Genomic DNA, 26,944 nt, shown 5'->3' on the forward strand with positions numbered 1-26,944 from the left:
ACTGGGACTCACCTCATTGACTTCCAAAACCACAGTTACAATAGACCATGGGATCGGGGGATCACAGTGGGACCGTACCAGGGGGCAGACCCTGACTCCCCGCAAGGATGAAATGACCTGATATGCTTTACTCAGGGTTGGTCTCACCAACTTTAGTCTGTAATTACTGGCTTAAAACAAGAAAACTGCAAAGCACAAATCCAAACCCAAACCACAGCGCAATTGGACCTCCCTGACTCCCCCAGAGCAGGGATGCACCACAGGCAGTACCACTAACTCTTTGCATGAGATTACACAGAATGCCAGAGCTCTCTTTTTGGCTAGAATCTTTTTTTTTCCCCTTTAAAAGCTCATAGACACCTATAAACCACATTCTACCCAAAGGTGCATTCAGTTCTTATAGCATCTTAGGTCTATTTACCCCTTAGATGTTTGCTGCACCACTTGGTAATTTCACCTCATGATACCCCACCCAAGCTTGAGTGCTGCTGAAGCCACAGCTCAGCAAAATTACCCCTTTGCCAGCTGTACCACCGGCCGTGTCCTTTAGTCGCAGTCCCCTGATGGTGGGAGCTGTTTCACCTGCTTCCCTCTCCTGAGCCCAAGGAAGCTGCAGTCCAGGGGCCCCGAGTCATGGCAAGGCTCCAGCAAAAGCCACTTGGGAACCAGGAGAGCAGCAGCCAGCCTGGATCACAAGGGGACAATGTCTGGTTTAACCACAGCATTAGGAACCCTCACAGATGCCCCAGAGCAGCGAGATGACATATAGAGAAAACAGCAGCAACCAGAGCAGCCAGCAAAGCAGTGTGAGATGCCGCAGGGAAGACTCGGAGCTGAGCCACAGCTCTGTGGGGACTCACCAGCTTCTCACCCTCACTCTCTTTGCGGAGGAGAAAAGCTCATCTCTGTAAACCTCCTTCCCAGGTGGGTTTAGCAACACGCACCAAAAAGTGATAAACAGGAATGTTACGGACTTATAGACCCAAGGGATTAATATAAAAGGACTCACCGTAGCCTGCAAAAATGGCAGTTGCAGGTGAGCCTTCAGGCTGCCAAAAGACAGGTAAATGCTAAACCACCCCCACAGACAATCAGCTGGTCTAAATGAGCACAGCTACTGCAGCCAGCAGAGCTGTGCTAACTAGCTGAGAATCCATCCTCCTGCTCTTTGTATTGGAAACCAGTCAAAAATGTAGCGGGGAGGCACAACTGGGAGTACAGCGATGCCCCGGTTTTGCCGAGGGCTCTTTTAAAATTTGTTATCATCTCCTCATGGGAGGAAAAAAAAAAAAAAAGAAATTAATTCATCCTCTCTTTGAGCAATTGCAATCAAAGCGAAAAGCAAGATTAACCTAGGGTGTCTCCTGCTCTAAAATTGTATTCTTGGCACTGCTTGACCAAAGTCCCAAACAAACCCAATTCTCCAAACAAATAATGATGGCTTTAATACATACATTTAGAAAATGCAAGGGTTTTGCTTTGCTATTAAAGTTTAATTAGTAATTAATATTTATGCAGCCATTGGCTGGAATTCTGCAAGTTACATAAATAAATATTAACTTGTGGATGATTTTTAAAAAAATCCTTGCATCTGAAATTTATTTGTGTGACTCTCTATTACTTATTCATTAATTCATGTATAATTCCGACTCCTCTTCATTCCAGATGGAGTGGGAGGGATGGGGGGACCTCCCTTGGGACTGATGTGCATGGTTTTAATCCTCAATGTAGTCTCCATCACTACAAATTAAATGTTTAAAAATTCTAAACAGAGTGTTTAGTGATGCTGACATGTTCAAATCCATCAGTCTGTGAGAACTGGCGTTTCTTTAGGTATGTAATGGTACAAGTTGAGAGCCATACGCAGCACCTGAGCTGAAAGGCCACCTTTTATATTGTGCTTTTGGCCAGTGAAGGCATCCCTGCATCCCATCTCCCACCAAGGTCAGTGGGTGCTTCACCTGCTTCAACATATGGCTTAGAGGAAAAATCAAGGACTGAGGCTGCAGCAAGCTTCTGAATTATAAGCAATGAAAATGTCTAAGGAGCACCTTTAGGGGGGTTATTTGGCTACTAATTTTTAGCACGCCATCAGAAATTCCCAGGACTTCTTATCCCAGAAACACCTGACTGGGCAATTCAGGCTGGCAAGAGCACCCCCTTGCCTCGGCCATGCAGATGGCCCAGTTACGCACACCATCTCGTGTGCCACACGTGTGCTTGCAGCCCAGTCTCGGCCACCGTGCGCAGGGAAGGATTGCTGCTGGTTGAGGGGCCCTGGGAACTACCTCTCCATCATCCTGCCATCTCTGGCTAGACACGTTTTGGCAAACAATTCTTGATATGCTTTGCCTGGCTCCCTTTTCCTGCAGCCGGGAAGGGCAAGGGGAGGTGCGTGCACAGGCCCCATTAACACTGGAGAGACAGAGAGGAGCGCCAGCTAAAAAGCACCATTATAGACCAGCTCCAGTCTCCCTGGCTCAGTATTTAAAAGTATGGGGTTGGGGCTGGTTTCTTCCCCCCTTCCCTGGGCCGTTACCAAAGTCCAAGTCACACATGATTCCTCTTCCCTGGGGTCCCTGTAATGCTCTGATGTGTGATAGATCTCAGGGGCCCCTAATTCCCATGGGGTAAATATCAGCTGAAAGGGAACAACAAATGGTACACAGTTAATTACCACAGGGACTAATTAAGCAGTTAAACAAATAGTGGTGCAAGGGATGTACAGGTGCCCCAGTGACACTGTTGGGCTCGTCTCACAGCTCCAGGACCACATGAGGAGCAGAGGAGAAGAACAGCACTATGGCATGTGCATCTGGACAGCGGGGATGTCTGCTTAACAGCGATGAAGCACAAAAAGACTTCGACAAGAGGTCTGGGGCCAGATACCTGAAAGAACACAGGTCTGGGGGCCGGATCCTGGGGAGGCCAGGAGATCTGCTGGTGGCCTTTAAGCTGATTTTCTGGCAAATAAGAATGGGATCAGGCCATTTGTAGTGCTCATTTATGTGCATGCTGTCTGTAGTGCCTGTAGAGGCCCCGGTCTCTGCATTAAAAGGCTGGAGGCAAGCCCCGTCTGTACTGGGGGGTGGTTGCACATGTGCGTGCATTGCCTCCCTCCAGGTTGGATTTGGGATCAGGGAACTGCTGCAGCGTGGCTCTATGGGGCTGGGATGTGAGGAAACCTTAGCATCTGAGATGCACCAAAGTCAGACCTTTGCAGCCAGAGAAGGGGAGTGAACATCTCAGCCCTTTTAAGATCACAGGAAGCAAAGAGGTTACATACATTTTAAATTTCTCCAGTTGTCCCACCCCAAGGACTGGGCCCTTTAAGAATGTCTCTGCTGCTCTTTCTGAGCTAAATTTCTGAGCTAAATGCAGTAATTTCTGAGCAGTCGCCTCCTGCTCTCCAAAGAGCTACCTTATGAACATAGGCTTGTGAGACCTTAAGACCCCAATAACTGGGGGCTATAAATTGTTAAGAAACAGAGATTCTTCCAGTTTAAACTACACTGTGTAAGCTGCCTAATAATCGCACAGCTCCACAGGGTAGGACATTAGACAGGAGAGATGGGGGCAAGCTTTAAGCATTAAGAGATGGTATTGGCAAGCTTTTAGGGTGGATTTTGCATATCTTCCAAAGTGGATATTAAAACCCACAGTCAGCCATTCAAAAAGCTGCAGAGATCAAAATCCCAGCAGCTAAAATGATGCCTTACCTATATCTCTGCTCCTAAGGGAATGGAAATAAATCAAGGTGCTGGCTTACACCCACAGCAATCCCCAAGGCACTGACAGCCCTCACTTCTTTCTTAACCTAGAAAGAGAGGAGTCCCTAAAAATATCAGCAGACTATCCACATTTTCTTGTGATCACTTGCCTTTTGTCTCTGTATTTGAAGAGGATTGATGTCTCCTGGCTTGGGAGGCTCACCAGAGCAGTGTTAGTGTTACAGCATACAAGGAGCGCAGAACTGTTTATTTTAATCACGAGGCTGCTGCCAGGCACAGCCAGCTCCTCTCTCTGTGCTGCTGTATTCAGGACCTGTGCGGATCCAGGCACAGCTTTATTTTCTGCTTTTTCCATCCCATTTCATCAAGGCAGTGATGGCTGGAAACACTTGTTAGTAGCACAATTTCTGCCTCGCACTACCTGAATTCTGCTGATAAGATTAAGCTATAGTCCAAGACCTTATTGGTTTATATTTCACAGCTACCAGGCATCTCATAGAAAGCAGCATTGATGCTATATGGATTCCCTCTATTACAACTGGGTTGCCAATAAAAATGCAAAAGTACCTTAAAACAATGCAATTTGAGGAGATGTCAAAGAAATTCCATCTAGGTCTGTAGAAGAGTTTATGTATTACAGAGGAGGAGATAGCAAAGCTGTAGCGTTATTGAGCCATTTAAAGTAATATCCCCCATTCATCTGGGATTTCACGTGGGCTGACAATGGTTCTAGCTTCACTCCACCTCACAGCAGCAGCATGCCCCTAAGACAAGGGATGTGAATGCACCAGCCCGCAGCAGCATGAACCTGCTAGCTGGAGTTGCGGAGGAGCTGCAGAACTCTTTCTAGGGCACAGGAGAGTATGCAGAGAGCACCCAGGCACCTATTCCCTTCTTGAGTCCAAAGCCAGCCCGACAAGGCTGTGCTTCCTCAGTTTTGCTCTCTGTGCTGTGATCCTTAATCAGCAGCTACTGGTTTCTGGCTTCTTGCTCTTATTTTATTTTTTTTTTTCCTTTTTCATTTTTCTTTATCCTTTTTCCTTTTTTTTTTTTTTTTTGTAGGGAATGCTGCTTCCTGGAATCAGCAGGCTGGAAATCTGTTCTGCCTCAGAATTTGGCTCCCACTGGGCTAGGAATCTCAGTACTGTGTGTAACATTGTAAACATTATATTTCCCTACCTGATAAAATTTCCAGGTAGGTGACACTTGGCACTAGAGAAAATTTGAAGGTAGTCCATGCCTGAAAAATCAGGTACATCTTCATACACCTCCCCATTTCATCCGCCTAATGGCTTGTGTGTTAGATTTGGCCTGGCAGATTATTTCTCTGGCTCATCACCTGTGCTTGAGAGGAAACAGAAATGACTATTAGGGCAACAAGTGCTACCCTAACAAGTGAATACTTTGATGCCTGCATTTAGTGCTGGGAAGCGAGCAGGTTTGCACCGTGCCTGTGTAGAGCCAACACCTAGAAGCAGGCTCACACAACCTTAGCCGAGTCCCAAACCTGTGATGTGCTGTTGGGAGAGCTGGGCATCCCAGAAAAGAGTGAAAACCACGCTGGTCGAGTCAGGAAAGCCCCAGGGGGACACTAAGCCTGCCCTGCCGGTGCCGAGCGGCTGCCCCGGCAGCAGCAGCAGCTCCCGCAGCCGGGGTCGGCCCGCCGGCCGCGGGGGGCGCAGGGCAGGGACCCCGGGCAGGGACCCCGGGCAGGGACCCCAGGCAGGGACCCCGGGCAGGGACCCCAGGCAGGGACCCCGGCCCCGCCGCCCCCGGCCGCTCGCCGGGCTTTCGTCTCCCTCTGCTGTCACAGGCCGGCTACTGCTGCGAGTGCCGTTCTGCCAAGGGTGCTGGTTTTATCTGGGATGGAGTTAATTTTCTTTACAGTAGGCAGTATGGGGCTATGTTTTGGATTTGTGCTGGAAACAGTCTTGAATTGATTGCAGTGTTAAACCCTATGGTCTGGTCCAAAGGGACCGGGGTGGAGATTGTAATGGAAATACCTTTAAACTGTTGTAACCCAGGATTTGAGTTGCACAGTATGGGAATTACTATAGCAGGAACGACCTGAACCAATGGAGGAGAAGCCTTACAAGAAGCAGTGCAAGTGCAGCAGTGACCCGACCTGAGCTGGCTTTGGTGCCCAGGAACTCCACACAACACACCACCTCTCCTGTCCTGAGTGACCACCATCACAGATGGAGCACAAAGTCACGGACTAAATGAACTCAGTGGACATTTTGTGGATATTTGTGGACATTTTACGGACATTTTACAAGGGTGTCCATAGACTAGGGGAATGATATCTGTGTATTATATCAAAGGATGGAAAGAGTGGTGGTGGGTAATGAAAATGTATTGGATGGTGTGAGACCTGAGCATGATGTAAAAGGTGTGAAATAAAGGGTGGCAAATGTGCTGGTTTGGGCTGGGATAAAGTTAACTTTCTTTATAGTACCTAGTATGGGGCTATGTTTTGGATTTGTGCTGAAAACTGTGTTGATACTACAAGGATGTTTTCGTTGTTGCTGAGCAGCGCTTACACAGAGTCAAGGCCTTTTCTGCTCCTCACCCCACCCCACCAGCGAGCAGGCTGGGGGTGCACAAGAAGCTGGGAGGGGACACAGCCGGCACAGCTGTCCCCAACTGACCAAAGGGCTATCCCACACCATATGGCATCATGCTCAGCATATAAAGCTGGGGGAAGAAGAAGGAAGGGGGGATGTTCAGAGTGACGGCGTTTGTCTTCCCAAGTAACTGTTACGCATGGTGGAGCCCTGCTTTCCTGGAGATGGCTGAACACCTGCCTGCCCGTGGGAAGCAATGAATGAATTCCTTGTTTTGCTTTGCTTGTGTGTGCGGCTTTTGCTTTACCTATTAAACTGTCTTTATCTCAACCCACGAGTTTTCTCACTGTTACCCTTCCGATTCTCCCCCCCATCCCACTGCGGGGGAGTGAGCGAGCCGCTGAGTGGTGCTTAGGTGCCGGCTGGGGTTAAACCACAACACCAGGGGATGGGAGGCTTTCAGCACATGCAGCCTCAGCCACAGAGGGGATGGGGAGAGCTGCATTCCCACCTGGGAGGGATTTCCAAGTGCCTTTCTAAGGGCTGGAAATTAAGGGGAATATAAAAACCCCATACATCTGCCAGAAAGTACTCGGGAGGATGAGAGGGAGAGAAATAGGGGTCAGTGTCTGGTCTGGCATATGGACCTGCTATGTCCCCATCCCACCTGCTTTGCTGGGTGGCTGTGTGACCCACTCACGCTTGCCCACAGTGTTGTGCCAGCTCAGTCTCTGCTCGGAGAAGCAGAACTCATCTGCAAGGGCATGCACACAGGCCCGTCCTACAGCACTGCCAGCACTCCCCACCCCTGACTCCCCCAAAGCTGGACCTCAGCACCCTGACACAAGATGACACTGGCTTGTAATGTGTTTCATTCCTGAGAAACAGCAGCTCCCAGCTCCTGCAGAGCTGGTTCAGTCTGGGACAGCCCAGGCACTCCCTCGGGAGAATACATCCCCTCTCTTTGCTATTGGGGTAGAAGCCAGACACATTTGCTCACCAGTTAAAAGCAAATCCAGCTCATTTCCATTTATTCTACAAGCGGCAAACAAAAATGGAATGAAAACTGATCAGTTTAATACCCTCACCTTAGAAAAGGACATCCTCACCTAAAAAATAGCAGAGACAAAATTCTGCTGCATACATACAACTTGCAGAGTTGTAGAGACTTTACTTCAGAGCGGCAGCTCTGGGCAAGGTCACTTGGTGAAATGTGAATAAAACTTCTCATATCATTTAGAAAGCACAGGGACGCCTCTCAAGAATCGCTTCACAAAGCGTTTCCCTGCAGGGTGTGCAGCTCCTCTGGAATGACGTAGCAGCCGCTACTGGGCAAAGCCTGCAGAGCTGTGTGACTTCTGTGTGGTAGTAATTACAAAGACTTTGGAAATGGAATCAAATATTAAAAAAAAAATCTATTTAAGACACGTTTTTGATCCCCTTGAGTCTGAGAGTGCCCTTCTGCTTTTCCTGTGTCCATGCCCTCAGCATTCCTGGAGGCAAAGGAAGCGCTGTTATCTCTGCGTGCATCGCGGGGAACTGGGGAACAGAGGATGTAAGGAGAGGCTTTTCAGAAGCAACTGGCAATTCTGAGTCCTGTATTTGGGATATGCTACTTGAGAGAGCCCTACTTGCAGAGGTGAGGCTGGCAGCTTTGGCTTGAATTCGGTTTAGTTGCCCCAAGCTAAACAATCAAACATGAAGGTGCTTAAAAAGAGAATAAAAAATCACCAGTCACTGTTGAAATGTCGACCCAAATGACTTGCCCCAGGTTATACGGGGGAGACTGGGATGGGGCCAAGTAAACTGAACTGCCTCCTGAATTGCTGAGTAGCACCCAAAAGGCCCAGGTCTCCATCCTTAGGGGTGCTGGACGTCCCCACAGGACATGTGTCTGTGGCACCCAGCACCCAGAGCTCAGCTCTCGAGTCTTTCACCTGCATGACTTCCTAACAAAGCACATTAGTGTGAAGGGTGCTGGGGTTAGTTAATCATCAGGGTGGCAACAGGCAAAATTGCCTATTAAAAACAGGTCTTCACAGAGAGCAAAGGGAGATACCATGAACTTGAAAGCTTCTTCCTTCTCTTTGTACACCCTTAACAAACAGCGTCCAGGCTTCAGCAACATGCTGCCCATCACTGACTGACACTTACCTGTTATTATAATGTCTTTGCTGTGTCATCCAGAGTTGACCTTGGGAAAGAGATCTAATATATATTCATAACTCCATTTAATTTCATCATTAGCTCTTCTGTATACCTAATTTATCACCATAACTATGTCAAAGTGGAAAGCTTGCGATTTCCTTGCCAATATACTGTTGATGTAGTAAGAAGACATCAGCAGAGCGGTTACTATTCTGCTGTTCTGCCTTCCCAACTCCCCCACCCGGGGGTAGCTGCAGAGGAGGCAGGTTTCCTTTCTCAGCCATGCCAGTCTGTTAAACAGCTGTTGCTCCACCAATTACTCTGTTTATACCTTAAACACATTAATAAGGCTGGGCTTGAAGAGGAATATGTCACGGAAGTATCTTTATTAAAAAACTAGAAAGGTGTTGAGAGACCACTAACATCATAAATCACACGATTTGGACGTGACACCGTGTCAGAAAGGAACAGATGCACAAACCCCCCCATTGATTCCAAGAGCGTCTGGATCAGCAGTTACCTTAGGGATAGCCCTCCCTGCTAAAGGAAATGTGTTGATATAAGAATAAGGCTTATCTCTTGTACAGCTGTCAATCTGCTGAACTTAAAATGTACCACAAAGTCACAAAATCCCCCTATAACAGACAGAGAAATGCTGGTCTGGAGAGCTGAGTGACAAGACTAAGGGCACTCAGCAAGGTGGTAGCAGAGCTGAGCCCAAGTCCCATTACGCTGTTCTGCCCACAACAGAGCATCCCATCATGTCCAAGAGTTACCGGTGGCATTTGGCTCTAGCTCACCCGTAGCTCTGATCTGCACATCTCCAGAGCACTGCAACCACCATCGTGTTCACAGCCACTTTCCAGCACTGCAACACCTGATCCCAACAGCATCCTGGTGCTGTGAAGAGCTTCATGCCTCTCTCCAGCCAGCTCTGCTCTCTCCTGAGACCAGTGACCAAAGTCCCTGCTTGCAGTCACATCTAGGAGAAGGGGGAGCAGCCGCCAGCTGTGCGTGGCTACGTGCAGAGGGATGTGCTGCAGCTCCTCTGCTGCGCACACACAACCGGCACCTGCACAACAGCACCGTGCAAACATGCTCCTGGGACCTCCCAGGTAAGGCAGGGGCATAATCCACAGCCAGGACAAATTCAGGCACTTCTTTCAGAGAAACTTGTAGGGTCTGTGGGCTCACAGCAGAGGGGAAAGAGCCTGTCAGCAGAGACAATACCGAGATGCCAGGGCAGTGTTCAGAAATGCTCAAATAAACTCCGTTTGGCTCCCAAGAGCTGGAGACGTGCACAGAGGCAGTTAACGAGAACCCCTCCAAAGGCAGCCTGCATGAAGCAGACACAGAGCTGATTTGCTAAGCAGGCCTGGAAAAGCCCAGAAACACATGGAAAAACAGCACCAGAAGCTATTTACAAGGAAATGCAGAGGAGGACAAAGGACAAAGCAGAGGAGGAAAATCTGGTGCAAAAAAAATGCACTGCAAGTGCTTTACTTCTGAACAGGGAAGGGCAGGATATATCAGCAAGTGCCACACAAGGTCATCCACAGTAATTACTGCAAGAGAAATCATTATGTCAAAGCTTCAGGAAAGGAAAGGAAAGGAAAAAAGTATTACTGATTTGAAGTGATAAGGATTAAGAAGAAAGCAGAAGGTAAACAGGCAAAGGGACGGACGGTAAGCAGGTTGGGTTCCCAAGCATTTCTCAGCATCATGCAAAAAAGAAAACAAACCTGCAATTAAACAAAGCAAAATTAAAGCTTGGCAGGATCCAAACACCCCTGAGGAGATTCTAAATTACACACAAGATGTTCAGACCCTCAAGTACTTTCTTTGGCAGCACGTAAGACAACTGGATATGTCACCGTGGATGAGAGGCCGGGAGAGGTGTCACAACATGCTGTAGAGCTGCCTGAGAGACCGCTGCACCAAGAAGGAGCTGTATAACCGGGTCCCAGGTTTGGGACGTGACAAGCCTGATCAGGGAGGAAGAAGCAATAGGGCTGCTATTGGTATTGGATACAGCAGCTACAGTGTCAATAAAATTGCACAATTTTGTAATCCAAGTGAGGCCAAACCTGGGATGAAATATTCATATGGTAAAAAACATGAGCAGAATACAAAAATGCAACCAGAGCAGACAACATCCCCAATGTCCTTACATCCAAGCTGCTAAAAGACTCTGCTATAAGACTCCAGCCTTAAAGCACATGAGCAATCAGCAGGTACCTCCCTGACTACACGGCATCTTAAGAGAAAATATAATGAGAGCAACACAACAAATGGAAAATGGCAGCTCAAGGCAGAGTCTCCAGCCATGGCACAGTTATCAAGGCAGCAAAACAAGCTGTGCATTTGAACAGACCCAATCAAGCTAAACAGGCACTGAACATACCTCCATCCAAGTGCCTGTCACCAAAGAAACCTTACCTGACTTGGCAAAAGCAAAAAAAGGTATCCCAGTGTTTGATGCCAATGATGGAGATTGGCATGAGCTACTAGGCAAGGAAAGCAGCTTCCTTGCCTTGTTTTGAACACCAGGATCGAAGTACAGATGGCTGAGACTGTCATTTGGGATGAAAAGTAGAGATGCCGCCAGCAAGACACACTAACAAGACTCTCAGGGATCCATGTCACTGCTGATGACATTTAGGGGTGGAGATGAGCAGACAGCTTGCTGGAAGCTGTGACAGTTAAAGGGTACAACTGGCTTTGTCAGCCAAAATAACAGGGAAGCAATTGGACCCGTTCGATAACACCAAGCTGAAACTGTACCTTGCTGCACTATTCACTGGGTGACCTTCTGAGGGCAGCCTGGGAGAAGTTCAACCTGGGGCAGAACAACTCAAGGAGAAATCAGCTGCTAAAGGTCATTTACTAACCATTGCCAGATGTCCCAAAACACCCTCAGCACTTGCTACTCAAGGGGGCACACGGAGCAGTGACTTGTTCAGATCAGCCTTGCCACCTCTCTCTGCTGGAGCCAAGCCTGACTGATCCCAGAACAAGTGTGCCTTTGCCATGCTCCTCAGCTCACCAGGAATATTGCATCAGACAGGTCTTTTGGCAGTACTCAGCCCACTCATCCCCATAACAGAGAGCTGGGAGATGTGGCGGAGGCAGACTGGTTTCACCACTAGGCTTTCTTGCTGCACCATGAACTGGCCTTGCCATCAGCAGTTACTCCCTAAGAAAAGGGTTCACCCCCCACTCAGCTGACCCTCTGCCAGGACCAGGGATGCTCAGGACCTTATCAGCACCCTAGGGAGTTTTAATCAGTGGAGAGCCAGCCCAGGCAGCATGGTACTAGAGATTTTGATGCACCAGGTGGGCATGGCATTACCCCCTTGTAAGGACTGGGCCCATCACCTGGAAGAGGTGGTTTTGGCAGCAGCCAGTGAAGCAGCTGAAGATTAACCCTGCTCAGGGCCGCTCCCCATGGAGGCATGGGGAATTTTGCTGCAGACATCCCCTGCAAGTGGAAACACACCTTCAAAGATGGAAAGCAAAGTCCTCCATGGGGTTTTGTTGGTCCCATGTCCAGTCTCCTCCCGAAGTCACCTGCTGTTGTTTTCCAAGCCTGTAAGTGGAAAATAATGTTAAGTGGAAGGAGCCGCAGTGCATCCCAGGGGAGATTTCCAAAGCAGCCTGAGGAAGGGTGAGGCTCCCAGCCCTGAACCGCAGAAGGGACAAGGGGAGACCTGGGGTGGGGGGAGCCGGTGGATCCCCTTCAGCATCCCAGCAGAGGATGAGGTGCCAGTGAGCGGAGAAATCCCCCATGCCAGCTCCCCGGCTGCTTCCCTCCTTCCCCACAGAGTGGAGCTGCGCTGCCTGTTTTTAGGCAAGTCAGGGCCGAGGCCAGGTTTGCAGCTCTGGATGCAGCTCCCCAGGCAGCCGGGCTGCATCCCTGAACTCAGCAGCGTAAATGGGATATGCATCAGGCAGAGGCATCGGATCTCTCCAGCTAGCCAGAAAGCACAAGTCAGAGGCTGGGCTGGTGTTTCTCCAGCTGCAGGAAGGCAGGCGACAGCTGATGTGCCATAAAGCTTGTCCGTGCAGTGCTACACCAGCAGTGCCTTCAGCGCACGCTTGGACTGGCAGAGAGAGTTTATGCAACATCTTTACTTTGTGGCATAGGATTCTGGTATTTTTGTTCTGCTACTGGGAATCCTAAAACAGGATTTACTGTATCATCAAATCACAGTACATAAGAGGTCTGAAGAACTGGGAAGTCCCCATGTACCTGCCAGGAATGCTGGCAGGTTGTCTACCGAGTGAACAAATTACAGCTGGACCCCTGATAAAGCAGAGATGCTGCTGAACTGTATCTGCACTGCAAAACTGGCAGCAGGAAATTGCACTTTTGAAATGTTTTTCCATTAAAACTCTTTATTTAGAGCACTGATCTCATTGTTCTAAAATCAACTTGGGTTTTGGGAAAAACAAAAATCACTGAGGGCTGTTTAATGTCAAGGTTTGGATCCTGATCCAAGCTGTGCATGTATAATTGCACCAGCCTCAGCTGAGTTGCTTTTGCTCCACACCCACGTAATGGTGACAGTAATCTGCCTCCCTCCCTCCTTGCAGCTACCATATGCACTCTGTGCTGGTGCTTTAATATGATTGGAAACCCGGAGAAGTCTGCTTCCTTGGGATGCTGCAGCTGAGCTGAAATCACAGGTGGCCACAGAAATACAACTTCTGAGATGACACACTAATATTTTTAGCTGAGCTGAGTGCTCACGAACAAGGCAGAAATGACACATCTGAGAGCTGAAATCCTCCCTTTGTGAAGCAGGTACAGCAGAGCAGGGCAAACGCATGCCCACCTGGATCACCTCCGAACTCTGCTCGTGTGGAGGAGCTGAGTGACGTGGGACCTCCCAGCGCAGGGCACCGCTGCCAGCCAGCACCTGCTGGGGTGGCTCCTCCTGGACGGGGCTTTGAATGGGGACACGTTCCAGTCACCACTGATAACAGAGATACAGATTGTAATGGATGGGTGAAATGCAGCCATTGATCTGCCTGTTTTAGTGCTCTGGAGAGCAGGTTGAATACAGATGAAATTTCTTTTTCTTCTGGAAAAAGAAGCTTTTGTAGAACTGGAAAAAAAAAAAAAAACAAATGAAAACTAAAGGCAGCACTTTAATAAAACCCCGTGGACACATTTCATCAACCAAAAAACCCAAAATTGAATCTTTTTACAGAAACCAGACATTCAAAAGACACCTATTTTGTGCAAAACCCAGTTTCCCTTTGCAAAATAAAAACCACTTTGCTGGAAGTTTTCAGGCAGCCCCAGCACCTTGTCTGTGGAAGCAGCAAACAGCAGACATGCAGGAAACACTTGCTTTATTTAAATAATTCCATTTCTTTCCTCTTCCTTTGATATTCTCCAAGGGAGAATGTGCTTGTGGTCGATAGACTCCAAAAGCCACAGACATGCCCTATCTGTGCATTGGCAGTTGCCAGGCTTCCTGTCTGGTAGTGCTGTCTCTCTGCACTGTAGGGGCTTCTGGACATCTGAAGTCTCTACGTGTAACAGTAACATCTCTGGATCTCATGCACAAGGGGAACCGTGCTGCCTCTGCCCTTGCTAATGCAACCCAACAAGGTTTGGTACCATCCCCTCCATCCTTCTCCCCAAAGTTAATCCTCTTATGTGACAACACTACTAGGAAAAAATTATTTCCTTTCAGTAAGTGCCCATATCCTTCCGACAGCTGGCAGGCCAAAACACAGAATGACAAAGAAATGCTTTTTAATACCTTGGCATCTACTAGCTGATAGCAGCAATAGCTGTGATGAGTTTGTCAGCCTTTGTCCAGAACAGTGGAGTGGGAGTCTCTGCCCAATTTCTCTGCCTGCCCACAGAACAGAGAATTAAAAACTTACCAACAACAGGTCCTGGCCCAAGCAGTTAGCCCACCCACACCATTGGAAGATGGATACTTGTTTGGGTACTCACTAAGAGTCAAAATGAGCCCAAGCTGTCCTCTCAGCATCTTGTTTGCTGTATGGAAATAGCCGGTCTGTTGAGCTGGTGCTCTGACAGCTCTGAGCATCTATAATTCAGGTATCTATCCTGGGAGTGTTGAAAAATACGCCAGAAATCAGGTCCTACATTTTTGTCTTTGCCTATCTGCATTTACATGCTGTCAGCCAGGTCTGCTGTACCCTCCTAGAGCCCACTGGTGGCAGGGGCTCAGCACCACCCAGCATTATGCTCATTGGCTTTTTGAATGTTTCCTTCAGCTACGAAAGTGCTCTTTCCTGGTCTCAGATACACACTATATGGCATTGGGAGTAAACACCTGCGGCTGCCTTTTTTATTTTTTTCCTCCTCTCCTTTTCCTGGTAACATTATGTTCTCCTAGGGAGGAAAAACATTAGCTTGGTGCTTGGGATGATTCAATTACTCAGCAGTAGGTCAGAGGAAAAACAAACATTGGATGCTGCTTCTTGCATCCTTTAAGCAAAAGCCTTGCTGGAGCAGAGATGAACTGGCATTTCAGCCAGCATCTTAGGACCAGTAGTCCTAAACTACTAAAATAGTTTGTACCCTTCTTTAACACCCTTTGTTAAAAAAGGGGGATTGATTTACTACCTGTGGCTATGCATTTGTCTTCTTAAAAAACAGCTGGATTCACTACCCTTGTTATCAGACCTAATTATTTTTTCCCCACTACTTGGAGGGAGGTGTGAAATTCAGCTAACACACACAAATCCCGAGTTTCATTAATAACCATGTCTGCTTTTGGAGATTCCCATTCTCCTAGCAGATGTTTGGATAAACCAGAGGCAGATACAGACATCTTCCACAACCTTCTTCACAGAGGCTTCCTTTGTTCAGAGGAAGACTGTGTGGCAGCATTTGCTACCTCAGCTTTACACTTTCCCTGGATGTTGGCACACATGAAGCATTGCAAAAGCTGGTGAGAATTTGTATTCACAGAGACATTCACGCCAGAAGTATTCATGCTGTCATCACACTATAATAGGAGAGGACAAGGGGAGAGGTCCCAAACAAGGAACAGAAATAATGCCCAGGCAATTAGTCAGACTAGATAAATAATGAAGAAAAAATAATGCACTTCTAAGAAGCGTGAAAATATTAACGTGCAGCAAGGGCAGGGAGCTGAACTGTGACCAAGAATGAGGAACAGATGCAACAAAGGATTTAAGTTAATTTTGGTGCAAAGCCAAGGTCTTCAGCTCAAGAAAGTCTTCATTTGGCTATTATCTGACCACAGAAACACCCAGACTTTCTTCTTTGGCACTTCTAAGGCACTGGTGCTCAGCCTCAGTGCCCGGGCTTGCAAGGATTGAGCAACCCAGCGTTTCACTCAGCTCTTCCAGAGCAGGCTCAGCAGCAGAGCCGTTGGCTTGCGTACCCGACCAGGCAGAGTGCCCGTCTTCCCAGCCTGTGGGGACGGCTGCCTGAGAGTGGCCACGGAGGAGGTCTGGGTATTTACAACAGCCTAGCACTCACAGCATGCAGCCAAGGAAGCAAAGTGAACCTCCTTCTCACATCTTATTGCCAGCATGACCTGGCCATCGTGCTGGTCCAGTCCAGTTCCCTGCCCTGAAACACTTCTCTGCTGGAGAAGCCAAGAGGTACATGCACTTGGGAGAACATGGCAAGTGGAGACACAAAAGCAGGGCTCTGCTCTGCTGCTTCTGGCAGGGCATCCCCCTGCCATGTTCCCCTGACAGTCTCTGTCCCCTTTGTATTAGCTCCTCGGGACGGAGGGCTCCTGGGGGCTGTGACACAGCCAGGCTTGTGTCTTGGGTGAGGCACGAGCAGGTCACAGGGAAGGATGTGGTCACCAAAAAGCCCTTTTGCTCATGCGTGCCTTCAAAATGCACTTTGGGAATAGTCTGAACAACATCACACCTGCCTGAAGTTCCTTCAGAGAAGAAGATTTAGTTATTCGTACAAACTTCTAGACTGTTACAGATAAAATCACCTCAAAATATCTGTCACTGCTGTCTGAGCTGTAGCAGGTCTTCCTCAAAGTGTTCTTCCCGTGGTTTAAGGAGCCCAGGGGATGGTGAATTTGTTACAGGTCCAAGTTAAGATCTTCTCTTGTTTTGGCAGTACCAAGTATAATAACCTGCCCCTTTCCAAAGCTACTGCAAGGCGGGTTTCTGGTTCAGTTCTCTGTCTGCTTTTTCTGGTTTAAGGGGTACAAATCAGCACGGCTGCGTTGGCTTACTTCCAGGGCAGGAGCAATAGTGGAGTCCCTAAACCAACTTGTATGTGTACTTGTATGATAAATCCAAGCTGAGGTACCTGTGAGCTCCAAGATTGCAGCCACTTCCCAGTTTGCTATCAGAACTGGATGTGGGCATGTGCCAGCCCTTCCCTTCCTTTACCAACATGTTCTGCTTCCAGAAGAAAAAAATGCCAGTGTGTAGGACAGAACAAGCTGCAAGAAGGGGCAATTGTGGGCAAGTGGCCCAAGACCCTGGAGCAATGAATCAGAGTACGTGCAGCCTTAGATGCCTCTCAGAGGGTGAAACACAAAATACTGTGTGTGACAACCTGACTCTTGGACTAATTTGCCCCATTTTCTGTATGGGGCCTGGATCAAATCCCCCTCAGGTCAACAGAAATATTTTTGGGCATTTCAGTGGGAACTGAGTCAACTTCAGTAAACTTTGTCAAGAATAGGAACACTGAGATCATCAGACAAATCCTAATTTCTGCTTCTTTAGTTTTATTTTTAAGGAAGTGTTTTCTTAGGGACATACCCATCTTCTCAGGTTTCCTCTATTCAAGAATCAGAGCAGAGAAGTGATACCTACATTTAAATTTAACAATTCTGGTGGCTTATTTTCCTGCTGACATGTCTTAAATCAAAGGGGATAAGAACCCAAAGAAAGAGAATGCCTGAGAACTGAGGTAAACCTCCTCCTCTTAAGATACCTGCTGGTTCAATGTATGCTTAGTAGGATTTGCAGATCTAGACTATCTAATCAAGCAAGTGGAGTGGTGCCTCCCTGCAAGAACACCAGACAGATCATTGAGCAACACTTTGCTATGGACTGATCAGCTTGGTAGGACTGGTTCGAGGAAGGTTACTCTATGCTTACCTTGGTTTTCTTCCCTATAACTTTTCAAATGTCTGTTGTTTGGGCTGAAGTTTTATCCACTGTGTACACATTTCAGGCTGCATACCTGGGGAGATAGTCTGGCTTTCAGAAACACAGCAGAAAGGAATTTATCTCTTTCCAACAACAAGGCTAAGGTGGAGGAAATGTTGCTTTGCCCATGCAAAACCCAAAATTTCCTTTCTCAAGTGGTTTAGGGACAAGATGTGGAACGAAGCAGTGAAGTAACTTCTGAGTCACGGACATGGGTTTTCCCAGGTGTGTGAAAACCTGTCCAGATGAGCCCGTTCACAAGTTACCGCCTGACTTTGCTGCTGCTTGAAGACGGACAAAGAGACTCCAGGAGGAGAAGGAATTTCAGCCTAAATTAAGCTCCCAGACTCACAAGTTGACTACGGAGTGGCTTAGGTTATTAAGCAAAAATCAGGAAGAAAAGGAGCACTAGGCTGACCTTGCAGCGTAATGCCAGTGAAGTCTTGCCCTGCCTCTCAACGTGTTCCTTGCTTCTCTGGGGGAAGCCTCAAGGTCACTAGCCTTATCCCAGCACCGTTCTTTGCTTACCCTTACTGCTTCTTAAACCCTAATTGAAGCTGCAGACACTGCTGGTTGGATGAAACTTAAGTTCCTGGCAAAAAAAGACGCAAATTGGCAGGAGGCTCTGTGGGCATCTGGAAGAAAGAAAGGAGATTAAAGACTTGTAAGTTCTGCAATCTCCATATATTTAGGAGGTATTTCTGTTCAAAGAGGAGACATGGCAGAAAGCTGGAGAAATGTTATTACTGCAGGCAGAGGGGAGAATCTGAATTAATTGCCCAAGCACTCATGGTGAGCTGCCACCCTCACCTAAAGCAGCTCTGGGAGGCCTGGGGTGCCAAAGAAGCAAAGAGGCAGGGAAGTCTACAAAGTGGGGGCCATTAGCAAGAACAGAGTGAGCTACCAGATTTTTTTCTTTACTCCCTTCAGCAAAATACTGTTTATTTACCCAACTAATCCACATTTCTAAGCAGAAAAATATCACCCCAAGCATCTGAAAGCTTATTTTTCCCAAGCTGGGCACCCCAGCCAATGCTTTGTTAGGAATCTGATCTGAAAGCTGAGTACATGCCTTACTGCTGCCAATCAAGTTCTGGTAGAAACGATAGAAACATAAAGAGATATACACATGTAAAATACCTCCTTACTGAAGTACATATATTTGTTGCACTAAGGGTACATGCACCTAAATGGGGGACAGCACTGCATGTCTCTGCCTGACTCACCAGCAGTACCCATGGTAAGCAGCACATGCCGAGGTGCCAGAAGTTTGGAGGATGTGTGTGGGTAACGTAGGGAGGACTGATCCATCTCAGATGGCTTTGCTTCCTCTTTCTAAGTTCACAGGAGTGCAGAGAAGATCTGATTCGTACCTATTTCAAGTCACTACCCATTGCCCCCAGTGCTGCCTGCACAGGAAGAGCATTCAATCTGAAGGTATCACTTCTCTAAAAACCATAAAAGAACATGATTCTCAATTTAAAAAAAAATTTAAAAAAAATTAAAAAAAATTTAAAAAAAAAAAAATTAAAAAAATTTAAAAATCCAAACCCGTGAAACCAGAACCATGCAATAGGAAGGTGGCAGTCACCAGGCTGACTCACAGCGAAGGCTGGCCACCAGACCCACTCACACAGGTCCCAGAGCAGAACTTGGCAAGATCTAGTCTTCTCCTTCACCCGTGTCAAGGGCATTTGCACTGTCAATGCCTAAACATAAAAAAGTCTGAAGCCTGAGCTGCAAGAAGTGAGGACTCTCTGGAAAAAACTGGAATACACCTGTCCTCATATTCTAGGAGGGAAACCTTATTTTCCAAAGGCCCACATATTCAGTGCATATTAATTTAGTATTTCTGGATAAATGCAAAATGACAAATGCAGTACTCACAGCCCTGCTGTGGTTGTCCACAAAAGGCACATCCCTTGCATCTGATAGACAATGCCTGTTCCATAAGACTCCCTTGAAAGGCTCGTATGAAGCATCCTCCACTGAAAGCCTGGTCTTCTGCCAGTGCAAACGTTCTTCAGTGTAGCCTGATTTGTGTTCCTTCAGGGGATTTGGTCTGGTGAAATCCATCAACAGGATGAAGTGCAGAAAAGGCAGACACAGACAGCAGTAGTTGGACAAAGTAGCGTAAAGGAGCACTACTCTGGTCATTATAAGGAGTTTGTATGGTCTTGCATGGTTGTGGTGAATTCATTGGCATCCAAATGACCCGAGAAGAGGCAGAATAAGAGTTACAAGCCTTGCTCAAAAGAGATTTCAGTCTCAGTTGGGGATGCAGACACTGAGCCTGGCAGACCACCTAAAGGAATGCAACATGGGCAGGCAAAGCTTGTCCAACACTAATAAATCAGCCCCTGCAAGCCAGGCTAGCAAGGGTTAGAGCCTCATACCTGCATCTCCTTGGGATTCAAATGAAGCCACAAAGACATGCTCAGAGCAGGACGATGCAGTCTCCCATGGAGTTGTTTCACAGACAGGGTGCTCTGGGACAGAGCTGTGCCTGCATGGCTCCACTGTGTCGTTTCCCTGTAAAGAGCAAAGAGCACATGGCAACTAGGAAATGCAAGCCAATTATAAACCAGAAAATCAAACAGCAGTGCCATCTGGTGTGATCAGTGTCATTCAATCCAAGTGCAAAGGATATAGATGGTAAAGAGCTGTTACAAGATATCCCCATTTTGAAACCATCAGGTTATGATTTAAGAAGGAAAGAGGCCATCCTCATGTGCTCTCCAGTACCCTGGGAAAGGGAGAGGGTTTGGAGCTAGGGGACACACTTGGTTCTTTTTTTTCTGAAGTGGTTTGAATGCTCAGCCCACTCAACCTGGGAAGTTTTGGGATGCTAATACAGCCCAAAAAACATAAGCAAGTGCCTTGTTGTCTGAAATCAGTACTCTTGCCCATTGTAAGAACAGCCTGGGTAACTATCTAGACCTCCATTCATCACTAACAGAGCTGACTTTAATGAAGCTGTGCCAATTCTGAGGGAGCTCCACCCTTCCACTGAGCAAACACATTGCAAGCAAAACCTGAATGAGCTTCTATCTATTTGACAGATCAGGCACTTACTGTTTAATTATACAGATGAGTAACACCAATGAACGGGTGCTTTTTCTTTGCGAGTTTGTTACGGGGAACGAATGTGAATTAGGCTGTAAAACAAAACAACTGTGGTGTAAATAGTGTAATTGCTGTCTTCTCATCTGTGGCAATCAATGATCTGTAAGCCATTTTACATGGCTGCCCCGAGCCACTTCACTGTCTTGCAGTCTAGGGGCAATAAATAACTCCTTTGCAAATGAGAGACAGGAAGATGTGCTCCAGTGTGGTACCCAGAGAGAGAGCTGTGTTACATCAACTGGGATACTGGCAGTATGGAAAATGATGTGGGCACTCACTTGTTGATACAGAGAAGGGATGGACAAGTCGAGGCACACTTAATATAGGCAGGTCCTCATTTGACAACTCTACTCAATGAAGTCCCTGGAAGGGATGTTTACCAGAGGTCATAATTTGTGCTAAACTGCCACATTTTAGAAGAAGGCTTCATCGGTTGCCATTTGTCTTCAGCAAAACACTCCAACGCACAGATATGTCAATTAGCCATGAGGTTGAATTTAAGCTGAAGCCAACATGTTTTTAACTGACTTAGGGGCCACAAGGGGACTTAGATGATTCGCAGGATCTGGATAAATATTTTGGAAGTAGGGCTGTTTCTTGATGACAGAAAATCAGCTGAAGGTGCAATCCTGAACCCCCCCGACTGCCATGTCTCTCCATGCAGCACACAATGTCCTGGCCCCAGCTTCCTCACGGAGCCCTATATGGGCCCTAAATGGCAAGTGGAGGGGTCAGACAGTGATTTCATGACTCCTTTAAGTCCAGTGTTCATCCTGACCACTGCTGCAAGGGAGCAGCACCTCCTCTCCCTTGGTGCAGACATTTGGGCAGCTTGCTGGTAAGTGGGGTTGGGGCTCCTCACCCCTGTGCAGCCACATTGCTACAGACATTATGGAAGATGGTCAAACCAAACCCCAGCCTGCCCTGCAGAGAGCTGCCCCAGCAGGCCAGAGGCAGAGAAAAGGAGTGCTTTTTGCGCTGTTGCCCCAGGGTTAGGGATCTCACTTGGTCCTTTCTCAGAAAATGGAGAAATAATAGGGGTCTGGCTGGTTTGTCCCATATCACTTCAAGGGTGATGGTGATGGTTTTCAGAGCACAGAAAAGCATCGAGGGCCCCAAAGGCTCAGGCTTTCCTCTTACCCAGCTGAATGTCTGAGCCTCTCCCTCTCCATGCAGATTAATTGCCCCATGCAATGCAGTTTTGATGAGAAAGCCGATGCACAGTTCCACTGAGGCCAAGGAGAAGGGGCTGCCATGCTGCCAGCATCGCAGGCAAGTGTTCAGTCATTCCTGTTCATGCCTGAGATACCCCATCCTTCATCCCTGTCCTCGGGGGAGGAAGAGCTTTTACCCAAGAGTGAGAGACAGGGCTCAAACCCCTTCTTGCCAACAACATAAGCACAGCCTCCTCTGCAGCTGTGGCTCCAGGTGCCCTTCCTAAATGGCAGCTGAAGCTTGTCAGGGTGGCCCTAGCCCCCAGCAAGGGCAGCCCTGCATGAGAAATCAAGCCACAGTTGCAAAAATGGGAAGTAGAACGAAAGCGCTCAGTCTGTGGTCACTGCAGCGCAGATGGGTATGAGTGTGGGGAATGAACATCTGCATGTCTCTGCCTGGAGGTTTCTGAGCCTGGAACCGGGTTTACCTGTGCTAGCAGGGCATGTTTTCATCTTGTTTACTGAGGACAGCTAGAAGAGGGGCTTTTTTTCTCTAAATCAGCATGAATTCAAGAAGGGAGTGCACATCCGGTTACAGGCGCAATAAGCACACGTGCTGGGATCTCAGCTAGAAATGATGCCCCAGCTCTTCCCAAATTCACTTTTCCATCCGTGGCAAGAAATCCCCACCTGGCCTGTGACTAATCAGTGCAGCTGGAGTTACTGATGTTTTCAAATAGATCCTCAGATGGGAATTTAAGTGGAGTCTCTGCTGATTCCATCAACCCCATATCTGACTTGCACAGTGCAGAGGCTGAAGGTGTTGCTTAAGCTCTCCCTAGCTAGTATTTACTAAATGTGAGGGGAAAAAAAAAAAAAAAGAGAAAAAAATTGTGCAGGCATCCTCTCAGGCTTCCTGAGACCACATTTCATAGCTGTTTATTTCATAACTGCAAGCAACCCTTTTATATCTTCCCAGAAACAATAGTCAGTCATTTGTCCAGACAAAGTGCATCACCCTGTGTGATCTTTACATCGGTGCCTGGTGCCTGGTTTGTCAGGGATCAATCCCCACACCCTCCCAGGGCCAGTGATGGTTTGAGCGAAGTGATCACACAGTGCCCTCTTCACATGGCACAGAGAAGTTGGCAGGGATCATAACCCAGAGCTTAACAGCCCAGCAGATCTCAGAGCACTTAACACAGGCATATAGGATGCCTCTGTTTAATGGAAGGGCATGGGGACAAAGATACACATCTCCAAAGGCTTTCAGGCACCTAATGGGCTCTGAGACCAGAGTCACACCACCATCCAGGTCCAGAAGTATGGCCAGATGTTGGTTCTTCTGGTTTTCTCCTGGTTGCCCCCGTCATTTCCCCAGTGGCTGCACCACACTAACACCTGCTACTGGAGGGAGTGTGACAGCACTTCCTCCATGCAAGGTGAAAACCTTGAAAACCTTCTTAGACCTCTCCGCTTTTGATCACTATCAGCATCTTCTTGCACCCTCTCGGAGAGTGCCACAGCTTGCTGGCAGTGCTCCAATTTCAAGAGCATCCTGTCATACCCAGATCTCCATGTCACTGGCACGTTGTGTAGCTGAGTGTTGCTTTGCATGAGTCCCCACTCCCAGAGGCTCTGCGATTCTCTGTTTTTAATCAGAGCCCAAATTTCCTCCCCCCCATACTGATTCACGAGTCTAAAAGTGGCCAAGATTCACAGCTTCCTCTTTGGCTTCCTGGGGGTGTAATCTCATCTACAGCAGAGAAATCTAATAAACCTCATCAACCTCAGTGCAATGATACTGCCTTTACCCGGCTGTAACTCCAAACAGCAACTGGCCATTCATTTCATACCATGTTTCAGACTCTTCAGCATACACCTTTGCTTCTGCTTCCTTTTTTTTTCATTTGACACACATAAACCTCTTTTCTATGTCCTGTTCACATTAAAATGTAGCTTTCAGCAAAAAAATTAAAAAGAAACTTTTTCTGGCCTGAAGAAGTCAAAAAGGATTGAGGTTCACAATCCCACCTCCAAGCCGAAAACTGGAGCCCTCCACAATTCCCCTGCCCCTGGCATGGCAGCGAAGCCTCCCACGCTGCCTCCCGCTCCTCCCGGGCAGTCCTGCGGGCTTTATCTGCCCCCTCCCATTCCAAGTGCCTGACTCCTCCGGCATTTCTGCTCACCTCCCACGTTACAGGCGACCCGGACCTTTCTGCGCTGTCCTCATCTGCTCCCGGGGAAAAGGCGAGACTCTCCTTTCCCCTTCAGAAAGCAGAGCCTCTGCCTCCGGTCCCGGGGCTTTGCAAAGGGCCAAGCCTTGGAGCTCCAGAGCATGCATAACACTGCCTGGCCAAAAGCTCCTTGTCCCCATGCTGGGTACTCAGAGCAGCCAGAGCACACAGAGCTCTGCTGAGCTCCTCTAACTGAAAAGCATTTACCTTCTCTCCCTTCTCCCTTCTCTGACCATCAGAAGATCCCTCAAAAACCCTCCAAAAGCAGTCAAGGGTACAAATTTGGAGATCAGCCTTGTAAAACAGAGGTGAGACATCAACCCAGGGACCTGTACCAGCTTAAATCCAGCTGCCTGAGGAAGCAGCTCACCCCACAGCCAAGCCACCAGATTGCACACTTCACCTGGCTTGTGCTCTGTGGACAGTGCCCCGCTGTGTCTTCACAGCTCACTTGACCATTGCTAGATGATAAAAGCTGGCCTGTGTAGATGGGCACATTTTCACACTGCTGCATTGGCGTACGGCGGCTCTCCAAAGGCCCAAGGCAGCCTTGAGCAGGTAATGAGGCCATGCCTCCAGTGAACTGCAAACCTGCCAGCTGCAAAAGCCTTCTCTACACTTGAACACACAGAGGTTTGTGCACGGACCATCTTCGCAAACCTTCAGGACAAAAGCCAGCACCTCACTAATAAGCTTTGCGTGGGTATCTCCAGCAGCAGCTATCTGGGAAATAGCAGCTATTTCCAGCCAGAGGGTTGAAGGCAGCTATCGCTGTCCTGCTTGTTATCAAGCTCCTTCTGTGCAAAGAGACTGGAGTAGCTGCGTGTTCCTAATCGTTTTAATTTTGATGAGGTAAAAGAAAATTGATCTTTCTCTTCTTTCTCGCGGGCCCACAGGAAGCTGAGCTCAGTGCAGGAGCAGCTTTTGCTTCTTTACTTATGAGTAATGCAAGTTGGAACTCAGTTCTCAAAATACAGTCTCACCAGCTAGGAGCTGCTAGACTCTAGTTATTCTTAGCCCCATAAGTCACTGTGATAAGAAGCTAAATGAAAGTGATTTCCAACAAAAAAAACATATTGTAATGAAAATATTTATCATACTGCTTCTGAAAATGAGAAAAGGCTCTTCATTTTTAGGGCAAACAACATGCTGTTTCTCTAAGAAACCACTTCAAGGCTGGGGTTTACTTGTCTGGACTTTCTGGAGTGAAAATGAGTGCAAGGTGTTTGTAGAGGACCCTGTCTCCATCCTCCCATCTGGGATCTCCTCTACACGTTTGGTGGGGAATTCACAGACCAAGCAGAGCAGCTGCACCAGACACATGGGATCCCAACACAGAGGAGCTACCACAGTACAGTACAATACTGCCCATGAACATGCTGCATCCGCAGGGAGGGAATGGAAAGAAGTCAAATGAATAAATCCCTTGCCCAGCATGTGAGAGTGGACAGATCTGCTGTTCTGACTTGGTAGTGTCTTACACCAGCATAACTACCTCTAGTAGGGTGAGCTCAGTGGAGAAATAGGCCCTTTTCTGGCAGAGCTGTTGATGTGGATAGGAGATGTGAGCTATCCATTCCCCATTCATTTACAGCTCCATTCATGGAGTTGGAAAATAGAGCTCTGCACCTACACACCTCCCCAGCTTTTGTCTTACAAATTTGTCAGATAATGCCACGCTGAAGCTTTTGGGCTCATCTTTTTAAAAACTGATGACAGATGTAAAGACCAGTTTTCCTAAGCCCTGTGCAGATTTCTTAATAAATAAAAGAAAACTGAAGAGAGTATAACAAAAGATCTCTCTCCCCGCATGTGTCATACTGCTTACATCCTTAGAGCACCACAGCTACAGCAATACTCGGCTCCATGAATATTCAGGGAGTCCATGGCAGCTTTCTGCAGCATCGGCAGGATCTGGTCTGACTTCCTACAGGATGGCTTTTGGGATTCAGGTCTTCCTCTGCTCTGGGGAAGAGTTATGAGTCTGCAGCCAATAACAGCCAGCACTGCTGTGGTTTGTAGGACCTGCACTGTGCAACTGGGAGCCATGACATGGACTGCTCATCCTTAAGATTTGGCAGCCTGAAATGAGCCATCTTTAGTGTTTATTCCAGCCACACCAAGAAGCCCTGTTGGGGAAATCAGGCCCTGGTGCTGCCAGTCCACCTCTGATCCTTCAGCAGGTGTGATTCCTCTGGTCCCTGTCTGCTGGACACTCAGGAGACAGGGAGCACTTAAAATTTTACCAAGAAGAAATCAGGAAGGCCAGACTCATAGATCTTCATTGCATCTGCAATGAGTTTCTCTGGGCACACAAGCACCACCACTGCTTTGGCTTTGCAGCTGCTGACAAAAGCCCCCTGCAATCACCCATCCTTCACTCGGAGCCTGGCCTTGCGAAGAGAGGACTGATTTGTTCAGCCTGAAGCAATTCACTGCACAACACCAAGGCCACAAACATGATTTTCACTCATTATCAAAATGGTCGGGCGAAGGGCAAGGCCATATAGTACGAATAAAACAAGCATGAGGCAGCACAGACTCCTAATAGGGAAACAAGAGCTAGACAGTGACTTGAAGGCTTGCCGTCAAGCAAGTGGTAGGGCACATCCTGCCCTACCTAATATAATCCTTGCAAGCCTTATGACTCAGAGGTTCACTGTGAATCACCACTCCCTCTCTGGTTTCCTCCTGCAACTGAAAGAAGCATTTGCTGCTGGCCCACAGCAATGTTAAATAACAGCCTTTCTCATGCTGGCTCGGCTGCCTGGTCCCATAAACATGGGATGGAGACGTGGCATATTCCCCACACAGCCCACCTA

At 47.8% G+C, this 26,944-nt stretch overlaps 1 long non-coding RNA gene across 1 annotated transcript; it reads right to left on the bottom strand.

Annotated features, from left to right (window-relative positions):
- Positions 1–11,165: 11,165 nt before the first annotated feature.
- Positions 11,166–18,215, bottom strand: LOC148056864 (uncharacterized). The gene is made up of 5 exons (XR_015702179.1): positions 18,134–18,215; positions 14,424–14,540; positions 14,224–14,319; positions 13,285–13,557; positions 11,166–12,035 (listed from the first exon to the last, which is right to left on the bottom strand). It is a non-coding gene; the product is annotated as an uncharacterized LOC148056864 (long non-coding RNA).
- Positions 18,216–26,944: the final 8,729 nt, after the last annotated feature.

The sequence above is a fragment of the Nipponia nippon genome, unplaced genomic scaffold, assembly GCF_047370975.1.
Source record: "Nipponia nippon isolate SJK-2023a ecotype South Korea unplaced genomic scaffold, ASM4737097v1 scaffold_11, whole genome shotgun sequence".
NCBI lineage: Eukaryota > Metazoa > Chordata > Aves > Pelecaniformes > Threskiornithidae > Nipponia > Nipponia nippon.